The following is a 22,115-nucleotide window of genomic DNA, read 5'->3' on the forward strand; positions in this document are numbered from 1 at the left end:
CACCCACACTGACGAATTTTATTGGCTGCTGGTCTTCAATATGTAAATTTACAAAGTACAGGCATTTTTGTCATCTTTTGCCAACGCTATGGAAAGGAAAGGTTTTCTATGGGGTTGCGGGAAAGGTTTTCCTATGCAGAAATGGGGGGGCTTTTTGTTGCCTTTGGGACGATAGACGCTTTCCCACCCTAAGTGAGATGGGTGGCAGCTTCTTCCACCTGCCTGGGCTGCCCTTTGTGCTATTAAGACTATACTTTCAGGGATCATTTCTATAGTTCTTAACTGAGGAAATGTGTTCGAAAGTGTCTGGTCTTCGCTAACCACGAGGAAGAGTTGAAGTGTTCTCTTCTGAGCGTGAAGCAAGTGGACAGTGTTGCATTTATGCAGCTGCTGTCTGCTATTGATGACCGTTCCTCTCTCCCTTTCAGGAGGGTTGGAGGAAGGGAACACAAACTGAGTGGTTAGCTGCTTATTATTCTGGTGAAAAATAGAGACAGCTCCCCTGTTCTTAGGGTTGCTTGGTGTCTGTGCTGTCGATTATGTGGGTTCTGATTTGTTAGCTGTGCAAATCTCCACATGGACCAAACACCTTGCGTCGCCCCGGTAAACACAATTGGCCGTGGGCCCTTTTGTGCGCTGCCCTGGGGGACCCAAGCGACAAGTTCCGGCTGTTGCATGCTGGCCTACTTCCATTTCACAAAGGTTAAGCCATTCTGATTTGCCACTGTTTTCCATCTGGCGCAATCCTCGTGCTTCTGTGAAAACAACACTGTACTGCCTTTGAATCTGCCTATTCAGCTGGGTACTTTTCAGGTCCGACTCAAATGCTTGTCTGGCCAATGCGCCCAATACCCTTCCATCACATGCATTACGTTCTCATAAAAGTCACACCGCCATTGTTCACGTTGCCTCCCACTTATGCTTGCTCGAATTCCACTGCAAAGCTTCCCAGATATTGAATAACACTCATTGCCATCGTAATATGGCCACTCTGTTTACTGAGGCCAGCCTTGGCTGGGCCATGGGAGCCCCTTGTCTCTGTCATCCACACTGACGAATTTTATTGGCTGCTGGTCTTCAATATGTAAATTTACAAAGTACAGGCATTTTTGTCATCTTTTGCCAACGCTATGGATAGGAAATGTTTTCTATGGTGTTGCGGGAAAGGTTTTCCTATGCAGAAATGGAGGGGCTTTTTGTTGCCTTTGGGACGATAGACGCTTTCCCACCCTAAGTGAGATGGGTGGCAGCTTCTTCCACCTGCCTGGGCTGCCCTTTGTGCTATTAAATCTATACTTTCAGGGATCATTTCTATAGTTCTTAACTGAGGAAATGTGTTCGAAAGTGTCTGGTCTTCGCTAACCACGAGGAAGAGTTGAAGTGTTCTCTTCTGAGCGTGAAGCAAGTGAACAGTGTTGCATTTATGCAGCTGCTGTCTGCTATTGATGACCGTTCCTCTCTCCCTTTCAGGAGGGTTGGAGGAAGGGAACACAAACTGAGTGGTTAGCTGCTTATTATTCTGGTGAAAAATAGAGACAGCTCCCCTGTTCTTAGGGTTGCTTGGTGTCTGTGCTGTCGATTATGTGGGTTCTGATTTGTTAGCTGTGCAAATCTCCACATGGACCAAACACCTTGCGTCGCCCCGGTAAACACAATTGGCCGTGGGCCCTTTTGTGCGCTGCCCTGGGGGACCCAAGCGACAAGTTCCGGCTGTTGCATGCTGGCCTACTTCCATTTCACAAAGGTTAAGCCATTCTGATTTGCCACTGTTTTCCATCTGGCGCAATCCTCGTGCTTCTGTGAAAACAACACTGTACTGCCCCTTTGGGGGATTTGAATCTGCCTATTCAGCTGGGTACTTTTCAGGTCCGACTCAAATGCTTGTCTGGCCAATGCGCGCAATACCCTTCCATCACATGCATTACGTTCTCATAAAAGTCACACCGCCATTGTTCACGTTGCCTCCCACTTATGCTTGCTCGAATTCCACTGCAAAGCTTCCCAGATATTGAATAACACTCATTGCCATCGTAATATGGCCACTCTGTTTACTGAGGCCAGCCTTGGCTGGGCCATGGGAGCCCCTTGTCTCTGTCATCCACACTGACGAATTTTATTGGCTGCTGGTCTTCAATATGTAAATTTACAAAGTACAGGCATTTTTGTCATCTTTTGCCAACGCTATGGAAAGGAAAGGTTTTCTATGGGGTTGCGGGAAAGGTTTTCCTATGCAGAAATGGGGGGACTTTTTGTTGCCTTTGGGACGATAGACGCTTTCCCACCCTAAGTGAGATGGGTGGCAGCTTCTTCCACCTGCCTGGGCTGCCCTTTGTGCTATTAAGACTATACTTTCAGGGGTCATTTCTATAGTTCTTAACTGAGGAAATGTGTTCGAAAGTGTCTGGTCTTCGCTAACCACGAGGAAGAGTTGAAGTGTTCTCTTCTGTGAAGCAAGTGGACAGTGTTGCATTTATGCAGCTGCTGTCTGCTATTGATGACCGTTCCTCTCTCCCTTTCAGGAGGGTTGGAGGAAGGGAACACAAACTGAGTGGTTAGCTGCTTATTATTCTGGTGAAAAATAGAGACAGCTCCCCTGTTCTTAGGGTTGCTTGGTGTCTGTGCTGTCGATTATGTGGGTTCTGATTTGTTAGCTGTGCAAATCTCCACATGGACCAAACACCTTGCGTCGCCCCGGTAAACACAATTGGCCGTGGGCCCTTTTGTGCGCTGCCCTGGGGGACCCAAGCGACAAGTTCCGGCTGTTGCATGCTGGCCTACTTCCATTTCACAAAGGTTAAGCCATTCTGATTTGCCACTGTTTTCCATCTGGCGCAATCCTCGTGCTTCTGTGAAAACAACACTGTACTGCCTTTGAATCTGCCTATTCAGCTGGGTACTTTTCAGGTCCGACTCAAATGCTTGTCTGGCCAATGCGCCCAATACCCTTCCATCACATGCATTACGTTCTCATAAAAGTCACACCGCCATTGTTCACGTTGCCTCCCACTTATGCTTGCTCGAATTCCACTGCAAAGCTTCCCAGATATTGAATAACACTCATTGCCATCGTAATATGGCCACTCTGTTTACTGAGGCCAGCCTTGGCTGGGCCATGGGAGCCCCTTGTCTCTGTCATCCACACTGACGAATTTTATTGGCTGCTGGTCTTCAATATGTAAATTTACAAAGTACAGGCATTTTTGTCATCTTTTGCCAACGCTATGGATAGGAAATGTTTTCTATGGTGTTGCGGGAAAGGTTTTCCTATGCAGAAATGGAGGGGCTTTTTGTTGCCTTTGGGACGATAGACGCTTTCCCACCCTAAGTGAGATGGGTGGCAGCTTCTTCCACCTGCCTGGGCTGCCCTTTGTGCTATTAAGTCTATACTTTCAGGGATCATTTCTATAGTTCTTAACTGAGGAAATGTGTTCGAAAGTGTCTGGTCTTCGCTAACCACGAGGAAGAGTTGAAGTGTTCTCTTCTGAGCGTGAAGCAAGTGGACAGTGTTGCATTTATGCAGCTGCTGTCTGCTATTGATGACCGTTCCTCTCTCCCTTTCAGGAGGGTTGGAGGAAGGGAACACAAACTGAGTGGTTAGCTGCTTATTATTCTGGTGAAAAATAGAGACAGCTCCCCTGTTCTTAGGGTTGCTTGGTGTCTGTGCTGTCGATTATGTGGGTTCTGATTTGTTAGCTGTGCAAATCTCCACATGGACCAAACACCTTGCGTCGCCCCGGTAAACACAATTGGCCGTGGGCCCTTTTGTGCGCTGCCCTGGGGGACCCAAGCGACAAGTTCCGGCTGTTGCATGCTGGCCTACTTCCATTTCACAAAGGTTAAGCCATTCTGATTTGCCACTGTTTTCCATCTGGCGCAATCCTCGTGCTTCTGTGAAAACAACACTGTACTGCCCCTTTGGGGGATTTGAATCTGCCTATTCAGCTGGGTACTTTTCAGGTCCGACTCAAATGCTTGTCTGGCCAATGCGCGCAATACCCTTCCATCACATGCATTACGTTCTCATAAAAGTCACACCGCCATTGTTCACGTTGCCTCCCACTTATGCTTGCTCGAATTCCACTGCAAAGCTTCCCAGATATTGAATAACACTCATTGCCATCGTAATATGGCCACTCTGTTTACTGAGGCCAGCCTTGGCTGGGCCATGGGAGCCCCTTGTCTCTGTCATCCACACTGACGAATTTTATTGGCTGCTGGTCTTCAATATGTAAATTTACAAAGTACAGGCATTTTTGTCATCTTTTGCCAACGCTATGGAAAGGAAAGGTTTTCTATGGGGTTGCGGGAAAGGTTTTCCTATGCAGAAATGGGGGGGCTTTTTGTTGCCTTTGGGACGATAGACGCTTTCCCACCCTAAGTGAGATGGGTGGCAGCTTCTTCCACCTGCCTGGGCTGCCCTTTGTGCTATTAAGACTATACTTTCAGGGGTCATTTCTATAGTTCTTAACTGAGGAAATGTGTTCGAAAGTGTCTGGTCTTGGCTAACCACGAGGAAGAGTTGAAGTGTTCTCTTCTGAGCGTGAAGCAAGTGGACAGTGTTGCATTTATGCAGCTGCTGTCTGCTATTGATGACCGTTCCTCTCTCCCTTTCAGGAGGGTTGGAGGAAGGGAACACAAACTGAGTGGTTAGCTGCTTATTATTCTGGTGAAAAATAGAGACAGCTCCCCTGTTCTTAGGGTTGCTTGGTGTCTGTGCTGTCGATTATGTGGGTTCTGATTTGTTAGCTGTGCAAATCTCCACATGGACCAAACACCTTGCGTCGCCCCGGTAAACACAATTGGCCGTGGGCCCTTTTGTGCGCTGCCCTGGGGGACCCAAGCGACAAGTTCCGGCTGTTGCATGCTGGCCTACTTCCATTTCACAAAGGTTAAGCCATTCTGATTTGCCACTGTTTTTCATCTGGCGCAATCCTCGTGCTTCTGTGAAAACAACACTGTACTGCCTTTGAATCTGCCTATTCAGCTGGGTACTTTTCAGGTCCGACTCAAATGCTTGTCTGGCCAATGCGCGCAATACCCTTCCATCACATGCATTACGTTCTCATAAAAGTCACACCGCCATTGTTCACGTTGCCTCCCACTTATGCTTGCTCGAATTCCACTGCAAAGCTTCCCAGATATTGAATAACACTCATTGCCATCGTAATATGGCCACTCTGTTTACTGAGGCCAGCCTTGGCTGGGCCATGGGAGCCCCTTGTCTCTGTCATCCACACTGACGAATTTTATTGGCTGCTGGTCTTCAATATGTAAATTTACAAAGTACAGGCATTTTTGTCATCTTTTGCCAACGCTATGGATAGGAAATGTTTTCTATGGTGTTGCGGGAAAGGTTTTCCTATGCAGAAATGGAGGGGCTTTTTGTTGCCTTTGGGACGATAGACGCTTTCACACCCTAAGTGAGATGGGTGGCAGCTTCTTCCACCTGCCTGGGCTGCCCTTTGTGCTATTAAGACTATACTTTCAGGGATCATTTCTATAGTTCTTAACTGAGGAAATGTGTTCGAAAGTGTCTGGTCTTCGCTAACCACGAGGAAGAGTTGAAGTGTTCTCTTCTGAGCGTGAAGCAAGTGGACAGTGTTGCATTTATGCAGCTGCTGTCTGCTATTGATGACCGTTCCTCTCTCCCTTTCAGGAGGGTTGGAGGAAGGGAACACAAACTGAGTGGTTAGCTGCTTATTATTCTGGTGAAAAATAGAGACAGCTCCCCTGTTCTTAGGGTTGCTTGGTGTCTGTGCTGTCGATTATGTGGGTTCTGATTTGTTAGCTGTGCAAATCTCCACATGGACCAAACACCTTGCGTCGCCCCGGTAAACACAATTGGCCATGGGCCCTTTTGTGCGCTGCCCTGGGGGACCCAAGCGACAAGTTCCGGCTGTTGCATGCTGGCCTACTTCCATTTCACAAAGGTTAAGCCATTCTGATTTGCCACTGTTTTCCATCTGGCGCAATCCTCGTGCTTCTGTGAAAACAACACTGTACTGCCTTTGAATCTGCCTATTCAGCTGGGTACTTTTCAGGTCCGACTCAAATGCTTGTCTGGCCAATGCGCGCAATACCCTTCCATCACATGCATTACGTTCTCATAAAAGTCACACCGCCATTGTTCACGTTGCCTCCCACTTATGCTTGCTCGAATTCCACTGCAAAGCTTCCCAGATATTGAATAACACTCATTGCCATCGTAATATGGCCACTCTGTTTACTGAGGCCAGCCTTGGCTGGGCCATGGGAGCCCCTTGTCTCTGTCATCCACACTGACGAATTTTATTGGCTGCTGGTCTTCAATATGTAAATTTACAAAGTACAGGCATTTTTGTCATCTTTTGCCAACGCTATGGATAGGAAATGTTTTCTATGGTGTTGCGGGAAAGGTTTTCCTATGCAGAAATGGAGGGGCTTTTTGTTGCATTTGGGACGATAGACGCTTTCCCACCCTAAGTGAGATGGGTGGCAGCTTCTTCCACCTGCCTGGGCTGCCCTTTGTGCTATTAAGACTATACTTTCAGGGATCATTTCTATAGTTCTTAACTGAGGAAATGTGTTCGAAAGTGTCTGGTCTTCGCTAACCACGAGGAAGAGTTGAAGTGTTCTCTTCTGAGCGTGAAGCAAGTGGACAGTGTTGCATTTATGCAGCTGCTGTCTGCTATTGATGACCGTTCCTCTCTCCCTTTCAGGAGGGTTGGAGGAAGGGAACACAAACTGAGTGGTTAGCTGCTTATTATTCTGGTGAAAAATAGAGACAGCTCCCCTGTTCTTAGGGTTGCTTGGTGTCTGTGCTGTCGATTATGTGGGTTCTGATTTGTTAGCTGTGCAAATCTCCACATGGACCAAACACCTTGCGTCGCCCCGGTAAACACAATTGCCGTGGGCCCTTTTGTGCGCTGCCCTGGGGGACCCAAGCGACAAGTTCCGGCTGTTGCATGCTGGCCTACTTCCATTTCACAAAGGTTAAGCCATTCTGATTTGCCACTGTTTTTCATCTGGCGCAATCCTCGTGCTTCTGTGAAAACAACACTGTACTGCCTTTGAATCTGCCTATTCAGCTGGGTACTTTTCAGGTCCGACTCAAATGCTTGTCTGGCCAATGCGCGCAATACCCTTCCATCACATGCATTACGTTCTCATAAAAGTCACACCGCCATTGTTCACGTTGCCTCCCACTTATGCTTGCTCGAATTCCACTGCAAAGCTTCCCAGATATTGAATAACACTCATTGCCATCGTAATATGGCCACTCTGTTTACTGAGGCCAGCCTTGGCTGGGCCATGGGAGCCCCTTGTCTCTGTCATCCACACTGACGAATTTTATTGGCTGCTGGTCTTCAATATGTAAATTTACAAAGTACAGGCATTTTTGTCATCTTTTGCCAACGCTATGGAAAGGAAAGGTTTTCTATGGGGTTGCGGGAAAGGTTTTCCTATGCAGAAATGGGGGGACTTTTTGTTGCCTTTGGGACGATAGACGCTTTCCCACCCTAAGTGAGATGGGTGGCAGCTTCTTCCACCTGCCTGGGCTGCCCTTTGTGCTATTAAGACTATACTTTCAGGGGTCATTTCTATAGTTCTTAACTGAGGAAATGTGTTCGAAAGTGTCTGGTCTTCGCTAACCACGAGGAAGAGTTGAAGTGTTCTCTTCTGAGCGTGAAGCAAGTGGACAGTGTTGCATTTATGCAGCTGCTGTCTGCTATTGATGACCGTTCCTCTCTCCCTTTCAGGAGGGTTGGAGGAAGGGAACACAAACTGAGTGGTTAGCTGCTTATTATTCTGGTGAAAAATAGAGACAGCTCCCCTGTTCTTAGGGTTGCTTGGTGTCTGTGCTGTCGATTATGTGGGTTCTGATTTGTTAGCTGTGCAAATCTCCACATGGACCAAACACCTTGCGTCGCCCCGGTAAACACAATTGGCCGTGGGCCCTTTTGTGCGCTGCCCTGGGGGACCCAAGCGACAAGTTCCGGCTGTTGCATGCTGGCCTACTTCCATTTCACAAAGGTTAAGCCATTCTGATTTGCCACTGTTTTCCATCTGGCGCAATCCTCGTGCTTCTGTGAAAACAACACTGTACTGCCCCTTTGGGGGATTTGAATCTGCCTATTCAGCTGGGTACTTTTCAGGTCCGACTCAAATGCTTGTCTGGCCAATGCGCGCAATACCCTTCCATCACATGCATTACGTTCTCATAAAAGTCACACCGCCATTGTTCACGTTGCCTCCCACTTATGCTTGCTCGAATTCCACTGCAAAGCTTCCCAGATATTGAATAACACTCATTGCCATCGTAATATGGCCACTCTGTTTACTGAGGCCAGCCTTGGCTGGGCCATGGGAGCCCCTTGTCTCTGTCATCCACACTGACGAATTTTATTGGCTGCTGGTCTTCAATATGTAAATTTACAAAGTACAGGCATTTTTGTCATCTTTTGCCAACGCTATGGATAGGAAATGTTTTCTATGGTGTTGCGGGAAAGGTTTTCCTATGCAGAAATGGAGGGGCTTTTTGTTGCCTTTGGGACGATAGACGCTTTCCCACCCTAAGTGAGATGGGTGGCAGCTTCTTCCACCTGCCTGGGCTGCCCTTTGTGCTATTAAGACTATACTTTCAGGGATCATTTCTATAGTTCTTAACTGAGGAAATGCGTTCGAAAGTGTCTGGTCTTCGCTAACCACGAGGAAGAGTTGAAGTGTTCTCTTCTGAGCGTGAAGCAAGTGGACAGTGTTGCATTTATGCAGCTGCTGTCTGCTATTGATGACCGTTCCTCTCTCCCTTTCAGGAGGGTTGGAGGAAGGGAACACAAACTGAGTGGTTAGCTGCTTATTATTCTGGTGAAAAATAGAGACAGCTCCCCTGTTCTTAGGGTTGCTTGGTGTCTGTGCTGTCGATTATGTGGGTTCTGATTTGTTAGCTGTGCAAATCTCCACCTGGACCAAACACCTTGCGTCGCCCCGGTAAACACAATTGCCGTGGGCCCTTTTGTGCGCTGCCCTGGGGGACCCAAGCGACAAGTTCCGGCTGTTGCATGCTGGCCTACTTCCATTTCACAAAGGTTAAGCCATTCTGATTTGCCACTGTTTTCCATCTGGCGCAATCCTCGTGCTTCTGTGAAAACAACACTGTACTGCCTTTGAATCTGCCTATTCAGCTGGGTACTTTTCAGGTCCGACTCAAATGCTTGTCTGGCCAATGCGCCCAATACCCTTCCATCACATGCATTACGTTCTCATAAAAGTCACACCGCCATTGTTCACGTTGCCTCCCACCTATGCTTGCTCGAATTCCACTGCAAAGCTTCCCAGATATTGAATAACACTCATTGCCATCGTAATATGGCCACTCTGTTTACTGAGGCCAGCCTTGGCTGGGCCATGGGAGCCCCTTGTCTCTGTCACCCACACTGACGAATTTTATTGGCTGCTGGTCTTCAATATGTAAATTTACAAAGTACAGGCATTTTTGTCATCTTTTGCCAACGCTATGGAAAGGAAAGGTTTTCTATGGGGTTGCGGGAAAGGTTTTCCTATGCAGAAATGGGGGGGCTTTTTGTTGCCTTTGGGACGATAGACGCTTTCCCACCCTAAGTGAGATGGGTGGCAGCTTCTTCCACCTGCCTGGGCTGCCCTTTGTGCTATTAAGACTATACTTTCAGGGATCATTTCTATAGTTCTTAACTGAGGAAATGTGTTCGAAAGTGTCTGGTCTTCGCTAACCACGAGGAAGAGTTGAAGTGTTCTCTTCTGAGCGTGAAGCAAGTGGACAGTGTTGCATTTATGCAGCTGCTGTCTGCTATTGATGACCGTTCCTCTCTCCCTTTCAGGAGGGTTGGAGGAAGGGAACACAAACTGAGTGGTTAGCTGCTTATTATTCTGGTGAAAAATAGAGACAGCTCCCCTGTTCTTAGGGTTGCTTGGTGTCTGTGCTGTCGATTATGTGGGTTCTGATTTGTTAGCTGTGCAAATCTCCACATGGACCAAACACCTTGCGTCGCCCCGGTAAACACAATTGGCCGTGGGCCCTTTTGTGCGCTGCCCTGGGGGACCCAAGCGACAAGTTCCGGCTGTTGCATGCTGGCCTACTTCCATTTCACAAAGGTTAAGCCATTCTGATTTGCCACTGTTTTCCATCTGGCGCAATCCTCGTGCTTCTGTGAAAACAACACTGTACTGCCTTTGAATCTGCCTATTCAGCTGGGTACTTTTCAGGTCCGACTCAAATGCTTGTCTGGCCAATGCGCCCAATACCCTTCCATCACATGCATTACGTTCTCATAAAAGTCACACCGCCATTGTTCACGTTGCCTCCCACTTATGCTTGCTCGAATTCCACTGCAAAGCTTCCCAGATATTGAATAACACTCATTGCCATCGTAATATGGCCACTCTGTTTACTGAGGCCAGCCTTGGCTGGGCCATGGGAGCCCCTTGTCTCTGTCATCCACACTGACGAATTTTATTGGCTGCTGGTCTTCAATATGTAAATTTACAAAGTACAGGCATTTTTGTCATCTTTTGCCAACGCTATGGATAGGAAATGTTTTCTATGGTGTTGCGGGAAAGGTTTTCCTATGCAGAAATGGAGGGGCTTTTTGTTGCCTTTGGGACGATAGACGCTTTCCCACCCTAAGTGAGATGGGTGGCAGCTTCTTCCACCTGCCTGGGCTGCCCTTTGTGCTATTAAATCTATACTTTCAGGGATCATTTCTATAGTTCTTAACTGAGGAAATGTGTTCGAAAGTGTCTGGTCTTCGCTAACCACGAGGAAGAGTTGAAGTGTTCTCTTCTGAGCGTGAAGCAAGTGAACAGTGTTGCATTTATGCAGCTGCTGTCTGCTATTGATGACCGTTCCTCTCTCCCTTTCAGGAGGGTTGGAGGAAGGGAACACAAACTGAGTGGTTAGCTGCTTATTATTCTGGTGAAAAATAGAGACAGCTCCCCTGTTCTTAGGGTTGCTTGGTGTCTGTGCTGTCGATTATGTGGGTTCTGATTTGTTAGCTGTGCAAATCTCCACATGGACCAAACACCTTGCGTCGCCCCGGTAAACACAATTGGCCGTGGGCCCTTTTGTGCGCTGCCCTGGGGGACCCAAGCGACAAGTTCCGGCTGTTGCATGCTGGCCTACTTCCATTTCACAAAGGTTAAGCCATTCTGATTTGCCACTGTTTTCCATCTGGCGCAATCCTCGTGCTTCTGTGAAAACAACACTGTACTGCCCCTTTGGGGGATTTGAATCTGCCTATTCAGCTGGGTACTTTTCAGGTCCGACTCAAATGCTTGTCTGGCCAATGCGCGCAATACCCTTCCATCACATGCATTACGTTCTCATAAAAGTCACACCGCCATTGTTCACGTTGCCTCCCACTTATGCTTGCTCGAATTCCACTGCAAAGCTTCCCAGATATTGAATAACACTCATTGCCATCGTAATATGGCCACTCTGTTTACTGAGGCCAGCCTTGGCTGGGCCATGGGAGCCCCTTGTCTCTGTCATCCACACTGACGAATTTTATTGGCTGCTGGTCTTCAATATGTAAATTTACAAAGTACAGGCATTTTTGTCATCTTTTGCCAACGCTATGGAAAGGAAAGGTTTTCTATGGGGTTGCGGGAAAGGTTTTCCTATGCAGAAATGGGGGGACTTTTTGTTGCCTTTGGGACGATAGACGCTTTCCCACCCTAAGTGAGATGGGTGGCAGCTTCTTCCACCTGCCTGGGCTGCCCTTTGTGCTATTAAGACTATACTTTCAGGGGTCATTTCTATAGTTCTTAACTGAGGAAATGTGTTCGAAAGTGTCTGGTCTTCGCTAACCACGAGGAAGAGTTGAAGTGTTCTCTTCTGTGAAGCAAGTGGACAGTGTTGCATTTATGCAGCTGCTGTCTGCTATTGATGACCGTTCCTCTCTCCCTTTCAGGAGGGTTGGAGGAAGGGAACACAAACTGAGTGGTTAGCTGCTTATTATTCTGGTGAAAAATAGAGACAGCTCCCCTGTTCTTAGGGTTGCTTGGTGTCTGTGCTGTCGATTATGTGGGTTCTGATTTGTTAGCTGTGCAAATCTCCACATGGACCAAACACCTTGCGTCGCCCCGGTAAACACAATTGGCCGTGGGCCCTTTTGTGCGCTGCCCTGGGGGACCCAAGCGACAAGTTCCGGCTGTTGCATGCTGGCCTACTTCCATTTCACAAAGGTTAAGCCATTCTGATTTGCCACTGTTTTCCATCTGGCGCAATCCTCGTGCTTCTGTGAAAACAACACTGTACTGCCTTTGAATCTGCCTATTCAGCTGGGTACTTTTCAGGTCCGACTCAAATGCTTGTCTGGCCAATGCGCCCAATACCCTTCCATCACATGCATTACGTTCTCATAAAAGTCACACCGCCATTGTTCACGTTGCCTCCCACTTATGCTTGCTCGAATTCCACTGCAAAGCTTCCCAGATATTGAATAACACTCATTGCCATCGTAATATGGCCACTCTGTTTACTGAGGCCAGCCTTGGCTGGGCCATGGGAGCCCCTTGTCTCTGTCATCCACACTGACGAATTTTATTGGCTGCTGGTCTTCAATATGTAAATTTACAAAGTACAGGCATTTTTGTCATCTTTTGCCAACGCTATGGATAGGAAATGTTTTCTATGGTGTTGCGGGAAAGGTTTTCCTATGCAGAAATGGAGGGGCTTTTTGTTGCCTTTGGGACGATAGACGCTTTCCCACCCTAAGTGAGATGGGTGGCAGCTTCTTCCACCTGCCTGGGCTGCCCTTTGTGCTATTAAGTCTATACTTTCAGGGATCATTTCTATAGTTCTTAACTGAGGAAATGTGTTCGAAAGTGTCTGGTCTTCGCTAACCACGAGGAAGAGTTGAAGTGTTCTCTTCTGAGCGTGAAGCAAGTGGACAGTGTTGCATTTATGCAGCTGCTGTCTGCTATTGATGACCGTTCCTCTCTCCCTTTCAGGAGGGTTGGAGGAAGGGAACACAAACTGAGTGGTTAGCTGCTTATTATTCTGGTGAAAAATAGAGACAGCTCCCCTGTTCTTAGGGTTGCTTGGTGTCTGTGCTGTCGATTATGTGGGTTCTGATTTGTTAGCTGTGCAAATCTCCACATGGACCAAACACCTTGCGTCGCCCCGGTAAACACAATTGGCCGTGGGCCCTTTTGTGCGCTGCCCTGGGGGACCCAAGCGACAAGTTCCGGCTGTTGCATGCTGGCCTACTTCCATTTCACAAAGGTTAAGCCATTCTGATTTGCCACTGTTTTCCATCTGGCGCAATCCTCGTGCTTCTGTGAAAACAACACTGTACTGCCCCTTTGGGGGATTTGAATCTGCCTATTCAGCTGGGTACTTTTCAGGTCCGACTCAAATGCTTGTCTGGCCAATGCGCGCAATACCCTTCCATCACATGCATTACGTTCTCATAAAAGTCACACCGCCATTGTTCACGTTGCCTCCCACTTATGCTTGCTCGAATTCCACTGCAAAGCTTCCCAGATATTGAATAACACTCATTGCCATCGTAATATGGCCACTCTGTTTACTGAGGCCAGCCTTGGCTGGGCCATGGGAGCCCCTTGTCTCTGTCATCCACACTGACGAATTTTATTGGCTGCTGGTCTTCAATATGTAAATTTACAAAGTACAGGCATTTTTGTCATCTTTTGCCAACGCTATGGAAAGGAAAGGTTTTCTATGGGGTTGCGGGAAAGGTTTTCCTATGCAGAAATGGGGGGGCTTTTTGTTGCCTTTGGGACGATAGACGCTTTCCCACCCTAAGTGAGATGGGTGGCAGCTTCTTCCACCTGCCTGGGCTGCCCTTTGTGCTATTAAGACTATACTTTCAGGGGTCATTTCTATAGTTCTTAACTGAGGAAATGTGTTCGAAAGTGTCTGGTCTTGGCTAACCACGAGGAAGAGTTGAAGTGTTCTCTTCTGAGCGTGAAGCAAGTGGACAGTGTTGCATTTATGCAGCTGCTGTCTGCTATTGATGACCGTTCCTCTCTCCCTTTCAGGAGGGTTGGAGGAAGGGAACACAAACTGAGTGGTTAGCTGCTTATTATTCTGGTGAAAAATAGAGACAGCTCCCCTGTTCTTAGGGTTGCTTGGTGTCTGTGCTGTCGATTATGTGGGTTCTGATTTGTTAGCTGTGCAAATCTCCACATGGACCAAACACCTTGCGTCGCCCCGGTAAACACAATTGGCCGTGGGCCCTTTTGTGCGCTGCCCTGGGGGACCCAAGCGACAAGTTCCGGCTGTTGCATGCTGGCCTACTTCCATTTCACAAAGGTTAAGCCATTCTGATTTGCCACTGTTTTTCATCTGGCGCAATCCTCGTGCTTCTGTGAAAACAACACTGTACTGCCTTTGAATCTGCCTATTCAGCTGGGTACTTTTCAGGTCCGACTCAAATGCTTGTCTGGCCAATGCGCGCAATACCCTTCCATCACATGCATTACGTTCTCATAAAAGTCACACCGCCATTGTTCACGTTGCCTCCCACTTATGCTTGCTCGAATTCCACTGCAAAGCTTCCCAGATATTGAATAACACTCATTGCCATCGTAATATGGCCACTCTGTTTACTGAGGCCAGCCTTGGCTGGGCCATGGGAGCCCCTTGTCTCTGTCATCCACACTGACGAATTTTATTGGCTGCTGGTCTTCAATATGTAAATTTACAAAGTACAGGCATTTTTGTCATCTTTTGCCAACGCTATGGATAGGAAATGTTTTCTATGGTGTTGCGGGAAAGGTTTTCCTATGCAGAAATGGAGGGGCTTTTTGTTGCCTTTGGGACGATAGACGCTTTCACACCCTAAGTGAGATGGGTGGCAGCTTCTTCCACCTGCCTGGGCTGCCCTTTGTGCTATTAAGACTATACTTTCAGGGATCATTTCTATAGTTCTTAACTGAGGAAATGTGTTCGAAAGTGTCTGGTCTTCGCTAACCACGAGGAAGAGTTGAAGTGTTCTCTTCTGAGCGTGAAGCAAGTGGACAGTGTTGCATTTATGCAGCTGCTGTCTGCTATTGATGACCGTTCCTCTCTCCCTTTCAGGAGGGTTGGAGGAAGGGAACACAAACTGAGTGGTTAGCTGCTTATTATTCTGGTGAAAAATAGAGACAGCTCCCCTGTTCTTAGGGTTGCTTGGTGTCTGTGCTGTCGATTATGTGGGTTCTGATTTGTTAGCTGTGCAAATCTCCACATGGACCAAACACCTTGCGTCGCCCCGGTAAACACAATTGGCCATGGGCCCTTTTGTGCGCTGCCCTGGGGGACCCAAGCGACAAGTTCCGGCTGTTGCATGCTGGCCTACTTCCATTTCACAAAGGTTAAGCCATTCTGATTTGCCACTGTTTTCCATCTGGCGCAATCCTCGTGCTTCTGTGAAAACAACACTGTACTGCCTTTGAATCTGCCTATTCAGCTGGGTACTTTTCAGGTCCGACTCAAATGCTTGTCTGGCCAATGCGCGCAATACCCTTCCATCACATGCATTACGTTCTCATAAAAGTCACACCGCCATTGTTCACGTTGCCTCCCACTTATGCTTGCTCGAATTCCACTGCAAAGCTTCCCAGATATTGAATAACACTCATTGCCATCGTAATATGGCCACTCTGTTTACTGAGGCCAGCCTTGGCTGGGCCATGGGAGCCCCTTGTCTCTGTCATCCACACTGACGAATTTTATTGGCTGCTGGTCTTCAATATGTAAATTTACAAAGTACAGGCATTTTTGTCATCTTTTGCCAACGCTATGGATAGGAAATGTTTTCTATGGTGTTGCGGGAAAGGTTTTCCTATGCAGAAATGGAGGGGCTTTTTGTTGCATTTGGGACGATAGACGCTTTCCCACCCTAAGTGAGATGGGTGGCAGCTTCTTCCACCTGCCTGGGCTGCCCTTTGTGCTATTAAGACTATACTTTCAGGGATCATTTCTATAGTTCTTAACTGAGGAAATGTGTTCGAAAGTGTCTGGTCTTCGCTAACCACGAGGAAGAGTTGAAGTGTTCTCTTCTGAGCGTGAAGCAAGTGGACAGTGTTGCATTTATGCAGCTGCTGTCTGCTATTGATGACCGTTCCTCTCTCCCTTTCAGGAGGGTTGGAGGAAGGGAACACAAACTGAGTGGTTAGCTGCTTATTATTCTGGTGAAAAATAGAGACAGCTCCCCTGTTCTTAGGGTTGCTTGGTGTCTGTGCTGTCGATTATGTGGGTTCTGATTTGTTAGCTGTGCAAATCTCCACATGGACCAAACACCTTGCGTCGCCCCGGTAAACACAATTGCCGTGGGCCCTTTTGTGCGCTGCCCTGGGGGACCCAAGCGACAAGTTCCGGCTGTTGCATGCTGGCCTACTTCCATTTCACAAAGGTTAAGCCATTCTGATTTGCCACTGTTTTTCATCTGGCGCAATCCTCGTGCTTCTGTGAAAACAACACTGTACTGCCTTTGAATCTGCCTATTCAGCTGGGTACTTTTCAGGTCCGACTCAAATGCTTGTCTGGCCAATGCGCGCAATACCCTTCCATCACATGCATTACGTTCTCATAAAAGTCACACCGCCATTGTTCACGTTGCCTCCCACTTATGCTTGCTCGAATTCCACTGCAAAGCTTCCCAGATATTGAATAACACTCATTGCCATCGTAATATGGCCACTCTGTTTACTGAGGCCAGCCTTGGCTGGGCCATGGGAGCCCCTTGTCTCTGTCATCCACACTGACGAATTTTATTGGCTGCTGGTCTTCAATATGTAAATTTACAAAGTACAGGCATTTTTGTCATCTTTTGCCAACGCTATGGAAAGGAAAGGTTTTCTATGGGGTTGCGGGAAAGGTTTTCCTATGCAGAAATGGGGGGACTTTTTGTTGCCTTTGGGACGATAGACGCTTTCCCACCCTAAGTGAGATGGGTGGCAGCTTCTTCCACCTGCCTGGGCTGCCCTTTGTGCTATTAAGACTATACTTTCAGGGGTCATTTCTATAGTTCTTAACTGAGGAAATGTGTTCGAAAGTGTCTGGTCTTCGCTAACCACGAGGAAGAGTTGAAGTGTTCTCTTCTGAGCGTGAAGCAAGTGGACAGTGTTGCATTTATGCAGCTGCTGTCTGCTATTGATGACCGTTCCTCTCTCCCTTTCAGGAGGGTTGGAGGAAGGGAACACAAACTGAGTGGTTAGCTGCTTATTATTCTGGTGAAAAATAGAGACAGCTCCCCTGTTCTTAGGGTTGCTTGGTGTCTGTGCTGTCGATTATGTGGGTTCTGATTTGTTAGCTGTGCAAATCTCCACATGGACCAAACACCTTGCGTCGCCCCGGTAAACACAATTGGCCGTGGGCCCTTTTGTGCGCTGCCCTGGGGGACCCAAGCGACAAGTTCCGGCTGTTGCATGCTGGCCTACTTCCATTTCACAAAGGTTAAGCCATTCTGATTTGCCACTGTTTTCCATCTGGCGCAATCCTCGTGCTTCTGTGAAAACAACACTGTACTGCCCCTTTGGGGGATTTGAATCTGCCTATTCAGCTGGGTACTTTTCAGGTCCGACTCAAATGCTTGTCTGGCCAATGCGCGCAATACCCTTCCATCACATGCATTACGTTCTCATAAAAGTCACACCGCCATTGTTCACGTTGCCTCCCACTTATGCTTGCTCGAATTCCACTGCAAAGCTTCCCAGATATTGAATAACACTCATTGCCATCGTAATATGGCCACTCTGTTTACTGAGGCCAGCCTTGGCTGGGCCATGGGAGCCCCTTGTCTCTGTCATCCACACTGACGAATTTTATTGGCTGCTGGTCTTCAATATGTAAATTTACAAAGTACAGGCATTTTTGTCATCTTTTGCCAACGCTATGGATAGGAAATGTTTTCTATGGTGTTGCGGGAAAGGTTTTCCTATGCAGAAATGGAGGGGCTTTTTGTTGCCTTTGGGACGATAGACGCTTTCCCACCCTAAGTGAGATGGGTGGCAGCTTCTTCCACCTGCCTGGGCTGCCCTTTGTGCTATTAAGACTATACTTTCAGGGATCATTTCTATAGTTCTTAACTGAGGAAATGTGTTCGAAAGTGTCTGGTCTTCGCTAACCACGAGGAAGAGTTGAAGTGTTCTCTTCTGAGCGTGAAGCAAGTGGACAGTGTTGCATTTATGCAGCTGCTGTCTGCTATTGATGACCGTTCCTCTCTCCCTTTCAGGAGGGTTGGAGGAAGGGAACACAAACTGAGTGGTTAGCTGCTTATTATTCTGGTGAAAAATAGAGACAGCTCCCCTGTTCTTAGGGTTGCTTGGTGTCTGTGCTGTCGATTATGTGGGTTCTGATTTGTTAGCTGTGCAAATCTCCACATGGACCAAACACCTTGCGTCGCCCCGGTAAACACAATTGGCCGTGGGCCCTTTTGTGCGCTGCCCTGGGGGACCCAAGCGACAAGTTCCGGCTGTTGCATGCTGGCCTACTTCCATTTCACAAAGGTTAAGCCATTCTGATTTGCCACTGTTTTCCATCTGGCGCAATCCTCGTGCTTCTGTGAAAACAACACTGTACTGCCCCTTTGGGGGATTTGAATCTGCCTATTCAGCTGGGTACTTTTCAGGTCCGACTCAAATGCTTGTCTGGCCAATGCGCCCAATACCCTTCCATCACATGCATTACGTTCTCATAAAAGTCACACCGCCATTGTTCACGTTGCCTCCCACTTATGCTTGCTCGAATTCCACTGCAAAGCTTCCCAGATATTGAATAACACTCATTGCCATCGTAATATGGCCACTCTGTTTACTGAGGCCAGCCTTGGCTGGGCCATGGGAGCCCCTTGTCTCTGTCATCCACACTGACGAATTTTATTGGCTGCTGGTCTTCAATATGTAAATTTACAAAGTACAGGCATTTTTGTCATCTTTTGCCAACGCTATGGAAAGGAAAGGTTTTCTATGGGGTTGCGGGAAAGGTTTTCCTATGCAGAAATGGGGGGGCTTTTTGTTGCCTTTGGGACGATAGACGCTTTCCCACCCTAAGTGAGATGGGTGGCAGCTTCTTCCACCTGCCTGGGCTGCCCTTTGTGCTATTAAGACTATACTTTCAGGGGTCATTTCTATAGTTCTTAACTGAGGAAATGTGTTCGAAAGTGTCTGGTCTTGGCTAACGAGGAAGAGTTGAAGTGTTCTCTTCTGAGCGTGAAGCAAGTGGACAGTGTTGCATTTATGCAGCTGCTGTCTGCTATTGATGACCGTTCCTCTCTCCCTTTCAGGAGGGTTGGAGGAAGGGAACACAAACTGAGTGGTTACCTGCTTATTATTCTGGTGAAAAATAGAGACAGCTCCCCTGTTCTTAGGGTTGCTTGGTGTCTGTGCTGTCGATTATGTGGGTTCTGATTTGTTAGCTGTGCAAATCTCCACATGGACCAAACACCTTGCGTCGCCCCGGTAAACACAATTGGCCGTGGGCCCTTTTGTGCGCTGCCCTGGGGGACCCAAGCGACAAGTTCCGGCTGTTGCATGCTGGCCTACTTCCATTTCACAAAGGTTAAGCCATTCTGATTTGCCACTGTTTTTCATCTGGCGCAATCCTCGTGCTTCTGTGAAAACAACACTGTACTGCCTTTGAATCTGCCTATTCAGCTGGGTACTTTTCAGGTCCGACTCAAATGCTTGTCTGGCCAATGCGCGCAATACCCTTCCATCACATGCATTACGTTCTCATAAAAGTCACACCGCCATTGTTCACGTTGCCTCCCACTTATGCTTGCTCGAATTCCACTGCAAAGCTTCCCAGATATTGAATAACACTCATTGCCATCGTAATATGGCCACTCTGTTTACTGAGGCCAGCCTTGGCTGGGCCATGGGAGCCCCTTGTCTCTGTCATCCACACTGACGAATTTTATTGGCTGCTGGTCTTCAATATGTAAATTTACAAAGTATAGGCATTTTTGTCATCTTTTGCCAACGCTATGGATAGGAAATGTTTTCTATGGTGTTGCGGGAAAGGTTTTCCTATGCAGAAATGGAGGGGCTTTTTGTTGCCTTTGGGACGATAGACGCTTTCACACCCTAAGTGAGATGGGTGGCAGCTTCTTCCACCTGCCTGGGCTGCCCTTTGTGCTATTAAGACTATATTTTCAGGGATCATTTCTATAGTTCTTAACTGAGGAAATGTGTTCGAAAGTGTCTGGTCTTCGCTAACCACGAGGAAGAGTTGAAGTGTTCTCTTCTGAGCGTGAAGCAAGTGGACAGTGTTGCATTTATGCAGCTGCTGTCTGCTATTGATGACCGTTCCTCTCTCCCTTTCAGGAGGGTTGGAGGAAGGGAACACAAACTGAGTGGTTAGCTGCTTATTATTCTGGTGAAAAATAGAGACAGCTCCCCTGTTCTTAGGGTTGCTTGGTGTCTGTGCTGTCGATTATGTGGGTTCTGATTTGTTAGCTGTGCAAATCTCCACATGGACCAAACACCTTGCGTCGCCCCGGTAAACACAATTGGCCATGGGCCCTTTTGTGCGCTGCCCTGGGGGACCCAAGCGACAAGTTCCGGCTGTTGCATGCTGGCCTACTTCCATTTCACAAAGGTTAAGCCATTCTGATTTGCCACTGTTTTCCATCTGGCGCAATCCTCGTGCTTCTGTGAAAACAACACTGTACTGCCTTTGAATCTGCCTATTCAGCTGGGTACTTTTCAGGTCCGACTCAAATGCTTGTCTGGCCAATGCGCGCAATACCCTTCCATCACATGCATTACGTTCTCATAAAAGTCACACCGCCATTGTTCACGTTGCCTCCCACTTATGCTTGCTCGAATTCCACTGCAAAGCTTCCCAGATATTGAATAACACTCATTGCCATCGTAATATGGCCACTCTGTTTACTGAGGCCAGCCTTGGCTGGGCCATGGGAGCCCCTTGTCTCTGTCATCCACACTGACGAATTTTATTGGCTGCTGGTCTTCAATATGTAAATTTACAAAGTACAGGCATTTTTGTCATCTTTTGCCAACGCTATGGATAGGAAATGTTTTCTATGGTGTTGCGGGAAAGGTTTTCCTATGCAGAAATGGAGGGGCTTTTTGTTGCATTTGGGACGATAGACGCTTTCCCACCCTAAGTGAGATGGGTGGCAGCTTCTTCCACCTGCCTGGGCTGCCCTTTGTGCTATTAAGACTATACTTTCAGGGATCATTTCTATAGTTCTTAACTGAGGAAATGTGTTCGAAAGTGTCTGGTCTTCGCTAACCACGAGGAAGAGTTGAAGTGTTCTCTTCTGAGCGTGAAGCAAGTGGACAGTGTTGCATTTATGCAGCTGCTGTCTGCTATTGATGACCGTTCCTCTCTCCCTTTCAGGAGGGTTGGAGGAAGGGAACACAAACTGAGTGGTTAGCTGCTTATTATTCTGGTGAAAAATAGAGACAGCTCCCCTGTTCTTAGGGTTGCTTGGTGTCTGTGCTGTCGATTATGTGGGTTCTGATTTGTTAGCTGTGCAAATCTCCACATGGACCAAACACCTTGCGTCGCCCCGGTAAACACAATTGCCGTGGGCCCTTTTGTGCGCTGCCCTGGGGGACCCAAGCGACAAGTTCCGGCTGTTGCATGCTGGCCTACTTCCATTTCACAAAGGTTAAGCCATTCTGATTTGCCACTGTTTTTCATCTGGCGCAATCCTCGTGCTTCTGTGAAAACAACACTGTACTGCCTTTGAATCTGCCTATTCAGCTGGGTACTTTTCAGGTCCGACTCAAATGCTTGTCTGGCCAATGCGCGCAATACCCTTCCATCACATGCATTACGTTCTCATAAAAGTCACACCGCCATTGTTCACGTTGCCTCCCACTTATGCTTGCTCGAATTCCACTGCAAAGCTTCCCAGATATTGAATAACACTCATTGCCATCGTAATATGGCCACTCTGTTTACTGAGGCCAGCCTTGGCTGGGCCATGGGAGCCCCTTGTCTCTGTCATCCACACTGACGAATTTTATTGGCTGCTGGTCTTCAATATGTAAATTTACAAAGTACAGGCATTTTTGTCATCTTTTGCCAACGCTATGGATAGGAAATGTTTTCTATGGTGTTGCGGGAAAGGTTTTCCTATGCAGAAATGGAGGGGCTTTTTGTTGCCTTTGGGACG

The 22,115-nt window shown here is 47.6% G+C and overlaps 21 non-coding genes across 21 annotated transcripts; all 21 read left to right on the plus strand.

The window, feature by feature from the left end:
- The first annotated feature begins 244 nt into the window (after positions 1–244).
- LOC138490059 (small nucleolar RNA U3) lies at positions 245–462 on the plus strand. The gene has a single exon (XR_011275129.1). It is a non-coding gene; the product is annotated as a small nucleolar RNA U3 (small nucleolar RNA).
- Positions 463–1,286: 824 nt separating this feature from the next.
- LOC138490374 (small nucleolar RNA U3) lies at positions 1,287–1,504 on the plus strand. The gene has a single exon (XR_011275408.1). It is a non-coding gene; the product is annotated as a small nucleolar RNA U3 (small nucleolar RNA).
- Positions 1,505–2,339: 835 nt separating this feature from the next.
- LOC138490467 (small nucleolar RNA U3) lies at positions 2,340–2,553 on the plus strand. The gene has a single exon (XR_011275482.1). It is a non-coding gene; the product is annotated as a small nucleolar RNA U3 (small nucleolar RNA).
- Positions 2,554–3,377: 824 nt separating this feature from the next.
- Positions 3,378–3,595, plus strand: LOC138490782 (small nucleolar RNA U3). The gene has a single exon (XR_011275683.1). It is a non-coding gene; the product is annotated as a small nucleolar RNA U3 (small nucleolar RNA).
- An 835-nt stretch (positions 3,596–4,430) lies between these two features.
- LOC138490267 (small nucleolar RNA U3) lies at positions 4,431–4,648 on the plus strand. Its single transcript, XR_011275312.1, has one exon. It is a non-coding gene; the product is annotated as a small nucleolar RNA U3 (small nucleolar RNA).
- An 824-nt stretch (positions 4,649–5,472) lies between these two features.
- Positions 5,473–5,690, plus strand: LOC138490061 (small nucleolar RNA U3). Its single transcript, XR_011275130.1, has one exon. It is a non-coding gene; the product is annotated as a small nucleolar RNA U3 (small nucleolar RNA).
- An 824-nt stretch (positions 5,691–6,514) lies between these two features.
- On the plus strand, positions 6,515–6,732 carry LOC138490062 (small nucleolar RNA U3). The gene has a single exon (XR_011275131.1). It is a non-coding gene; the product is annotated as a small nucleolar RNA U3 (small nucleolar RNA).
- Positions 6,733–7,555: 823 nt separating this feature from the next.
- Positions 7,556–7,773, plus strand: LOC138490192 (small nucleolar RNA U3). The gene has a single exon (XR_011275245.1). It is a non-coding gene; the product is annotated as a small nucleolar RNA U3 (small nucleolar RNA).
- Positions 7,774–8,608: 835 nt separating this feature from the next.
- LOC138490214 (small nucleolar RNA U3) lies at positions 8,609–8,826 on the plus strand. The gene has a single exon (XR_011275265.1). It is a non-coding gene; the product is annotated as a small nucleolar RNA U3 (small nucleolar RNA).
- An 823-nt stretch (positions 8,827–9,649) lies between these two features.
- LOC138490063 (small nucleolar RNA U3) lies at positions 9,650–9,867 on the plus strand. Its single transcript, XR_011275132.1, has one exon. It is a non-coding gene; the product is annotated as a small nucleolar RNA U3 (small nucleolar RNA).
- An 824-nt stretch (positions 9,868–10,691) lies between these two features.
- LOC138490375 (small nucleolar RNA U3) lies at positions 10,692–10,909 on the plus strand. Its single transcript, XR_011275409.1, has one exon. It is a non-coding gene; the product is annotated as a small nucleolar RNA U3 (small nucleolar RNA).
- Positions 10,910–11,744: 835 nt separating this feature from the next.
- LOC138490468 (small nucleolar RNA U3) lies at positions 11,745–11,958 on the plus strand. The gene has a single exon (XR_011275483.1). It is a non-coding gene; the product is annotated as a small nucleolar RNA U3 (small nucleolar RNA).
- An 824-nt stretch (positions 11,959–12,782) lies between these two features.
- Positions 12,783–13,000, plus strand: LOC138490783 (small nucleolar RNA U3). The gene has a single exon (XR_011275684.1). It is a non-coding gene; the product is annotated as a small nucleolar RNA U3 (small nucleolar RNA).
- An 835-nt stretch (positions 13,001–13,835) lies between these two features.
- Positions 13,836–14,053, plus strand: LOC138490268 (small nucleolar RNA U3). The gene has a single exon (XR_011275313.1). It is a non-coding gene; the product is annotated as a small nucleolar RNA U3 (small nucleolar RNA).
- Positions 14,054–14,877: 824 nt separating this feature from the next.
- On the plus strand, positions 14,878–15,095 carry LOC138490065 (small nucleolar RNA U3). Its single transcript, XR_011275133.1, has one exon. It is a non-coding gene; the product is annotated as a small nucleolar RNA U3 (small nucleolar RNA).
- Positions 15,096–15,919: 824 nt separating this feature from the next.
- LOC138490066 (small nucleolar RNA U3) lies at positions 15,920–16,137 on the plus strand. Its single transcript, XR_011275134.1, has one exon. It is a non-coding gene; the product is annotated as a small nucleolar RNA U3 (small nucleolar RNA).
- Positions 16,138–16,960: 823 nt separating this feature from the next.
- Positions 16,961–17,178, plus strand: LOC138490193 (small nucleolar RNA U3). The gene has a single exon (XR_011275246.1). It is a non-coding gene; the product is annotated as a small nucleolar RNA U3 (small nucleolar RNA).
- An 835-nt stretch (positions 17,179–18,013) lies between these two features.
- Positions 18,014–18,231, plus strand: LOC138490067 (small nucleolar RNA U3). The gene has a single exon (XR_011275135.1). It is a non-coding gene; the product is annotated as a small nucleolar RNA U3 (small nucleolar RNA).
- Positions 18,232–19,066: 835 nt separating this feature from the next.
- On the plus strand, positions 19,067–19,281 carry LOC138490459 (small nucleolar RNA U3). The gene has a single exon (XR_011275479.1). It is a non-coding gene; the product is annotated as a small nucleolar RNA U3 (small nucleolar RNA).
- Positions 19,282–20,105: 824 nt separating this feature from the next.
- Positions 20,106–20,323, plus strand: LOC138490384 (small nucleolar RNA U3). Its single transcript, XR_011275417.1, has one exon. It is a non-coding gene; the product is annotated as a small nucleolar RNA U3 (small nucleolar RNA).
- Positions 20,324–21,147: 824 nt separating this feature from the next.
- LOC138490068 (small nucleolar RNA U3) lies at positions 21,148–21,365 on the plus strand. Its single transcript, XR_011275136.1, has one exon. It is a non-coding gene; the product is annotated as a small nucleolar RNA U3 (small nucleolar RNA).
- The last annotated feature ends 750 nt before the right edge of the window (positions 21,366–22,115 follow it).

This window comes from Ambystoma mexicanum, chromosome 9 (assembly GCF_040938575.1).
Source record: "Ambystoma mexicanum isolate Mex_15411 chromosome 9, UKY_AmexF1_1, whole genome shotgun sequence".
NCBI lineage: Eukaryota > Metazoa > Chordata > Amphibia > Caudata > Ambystomatidae > Ambystoma > Ambystoma mexicanum.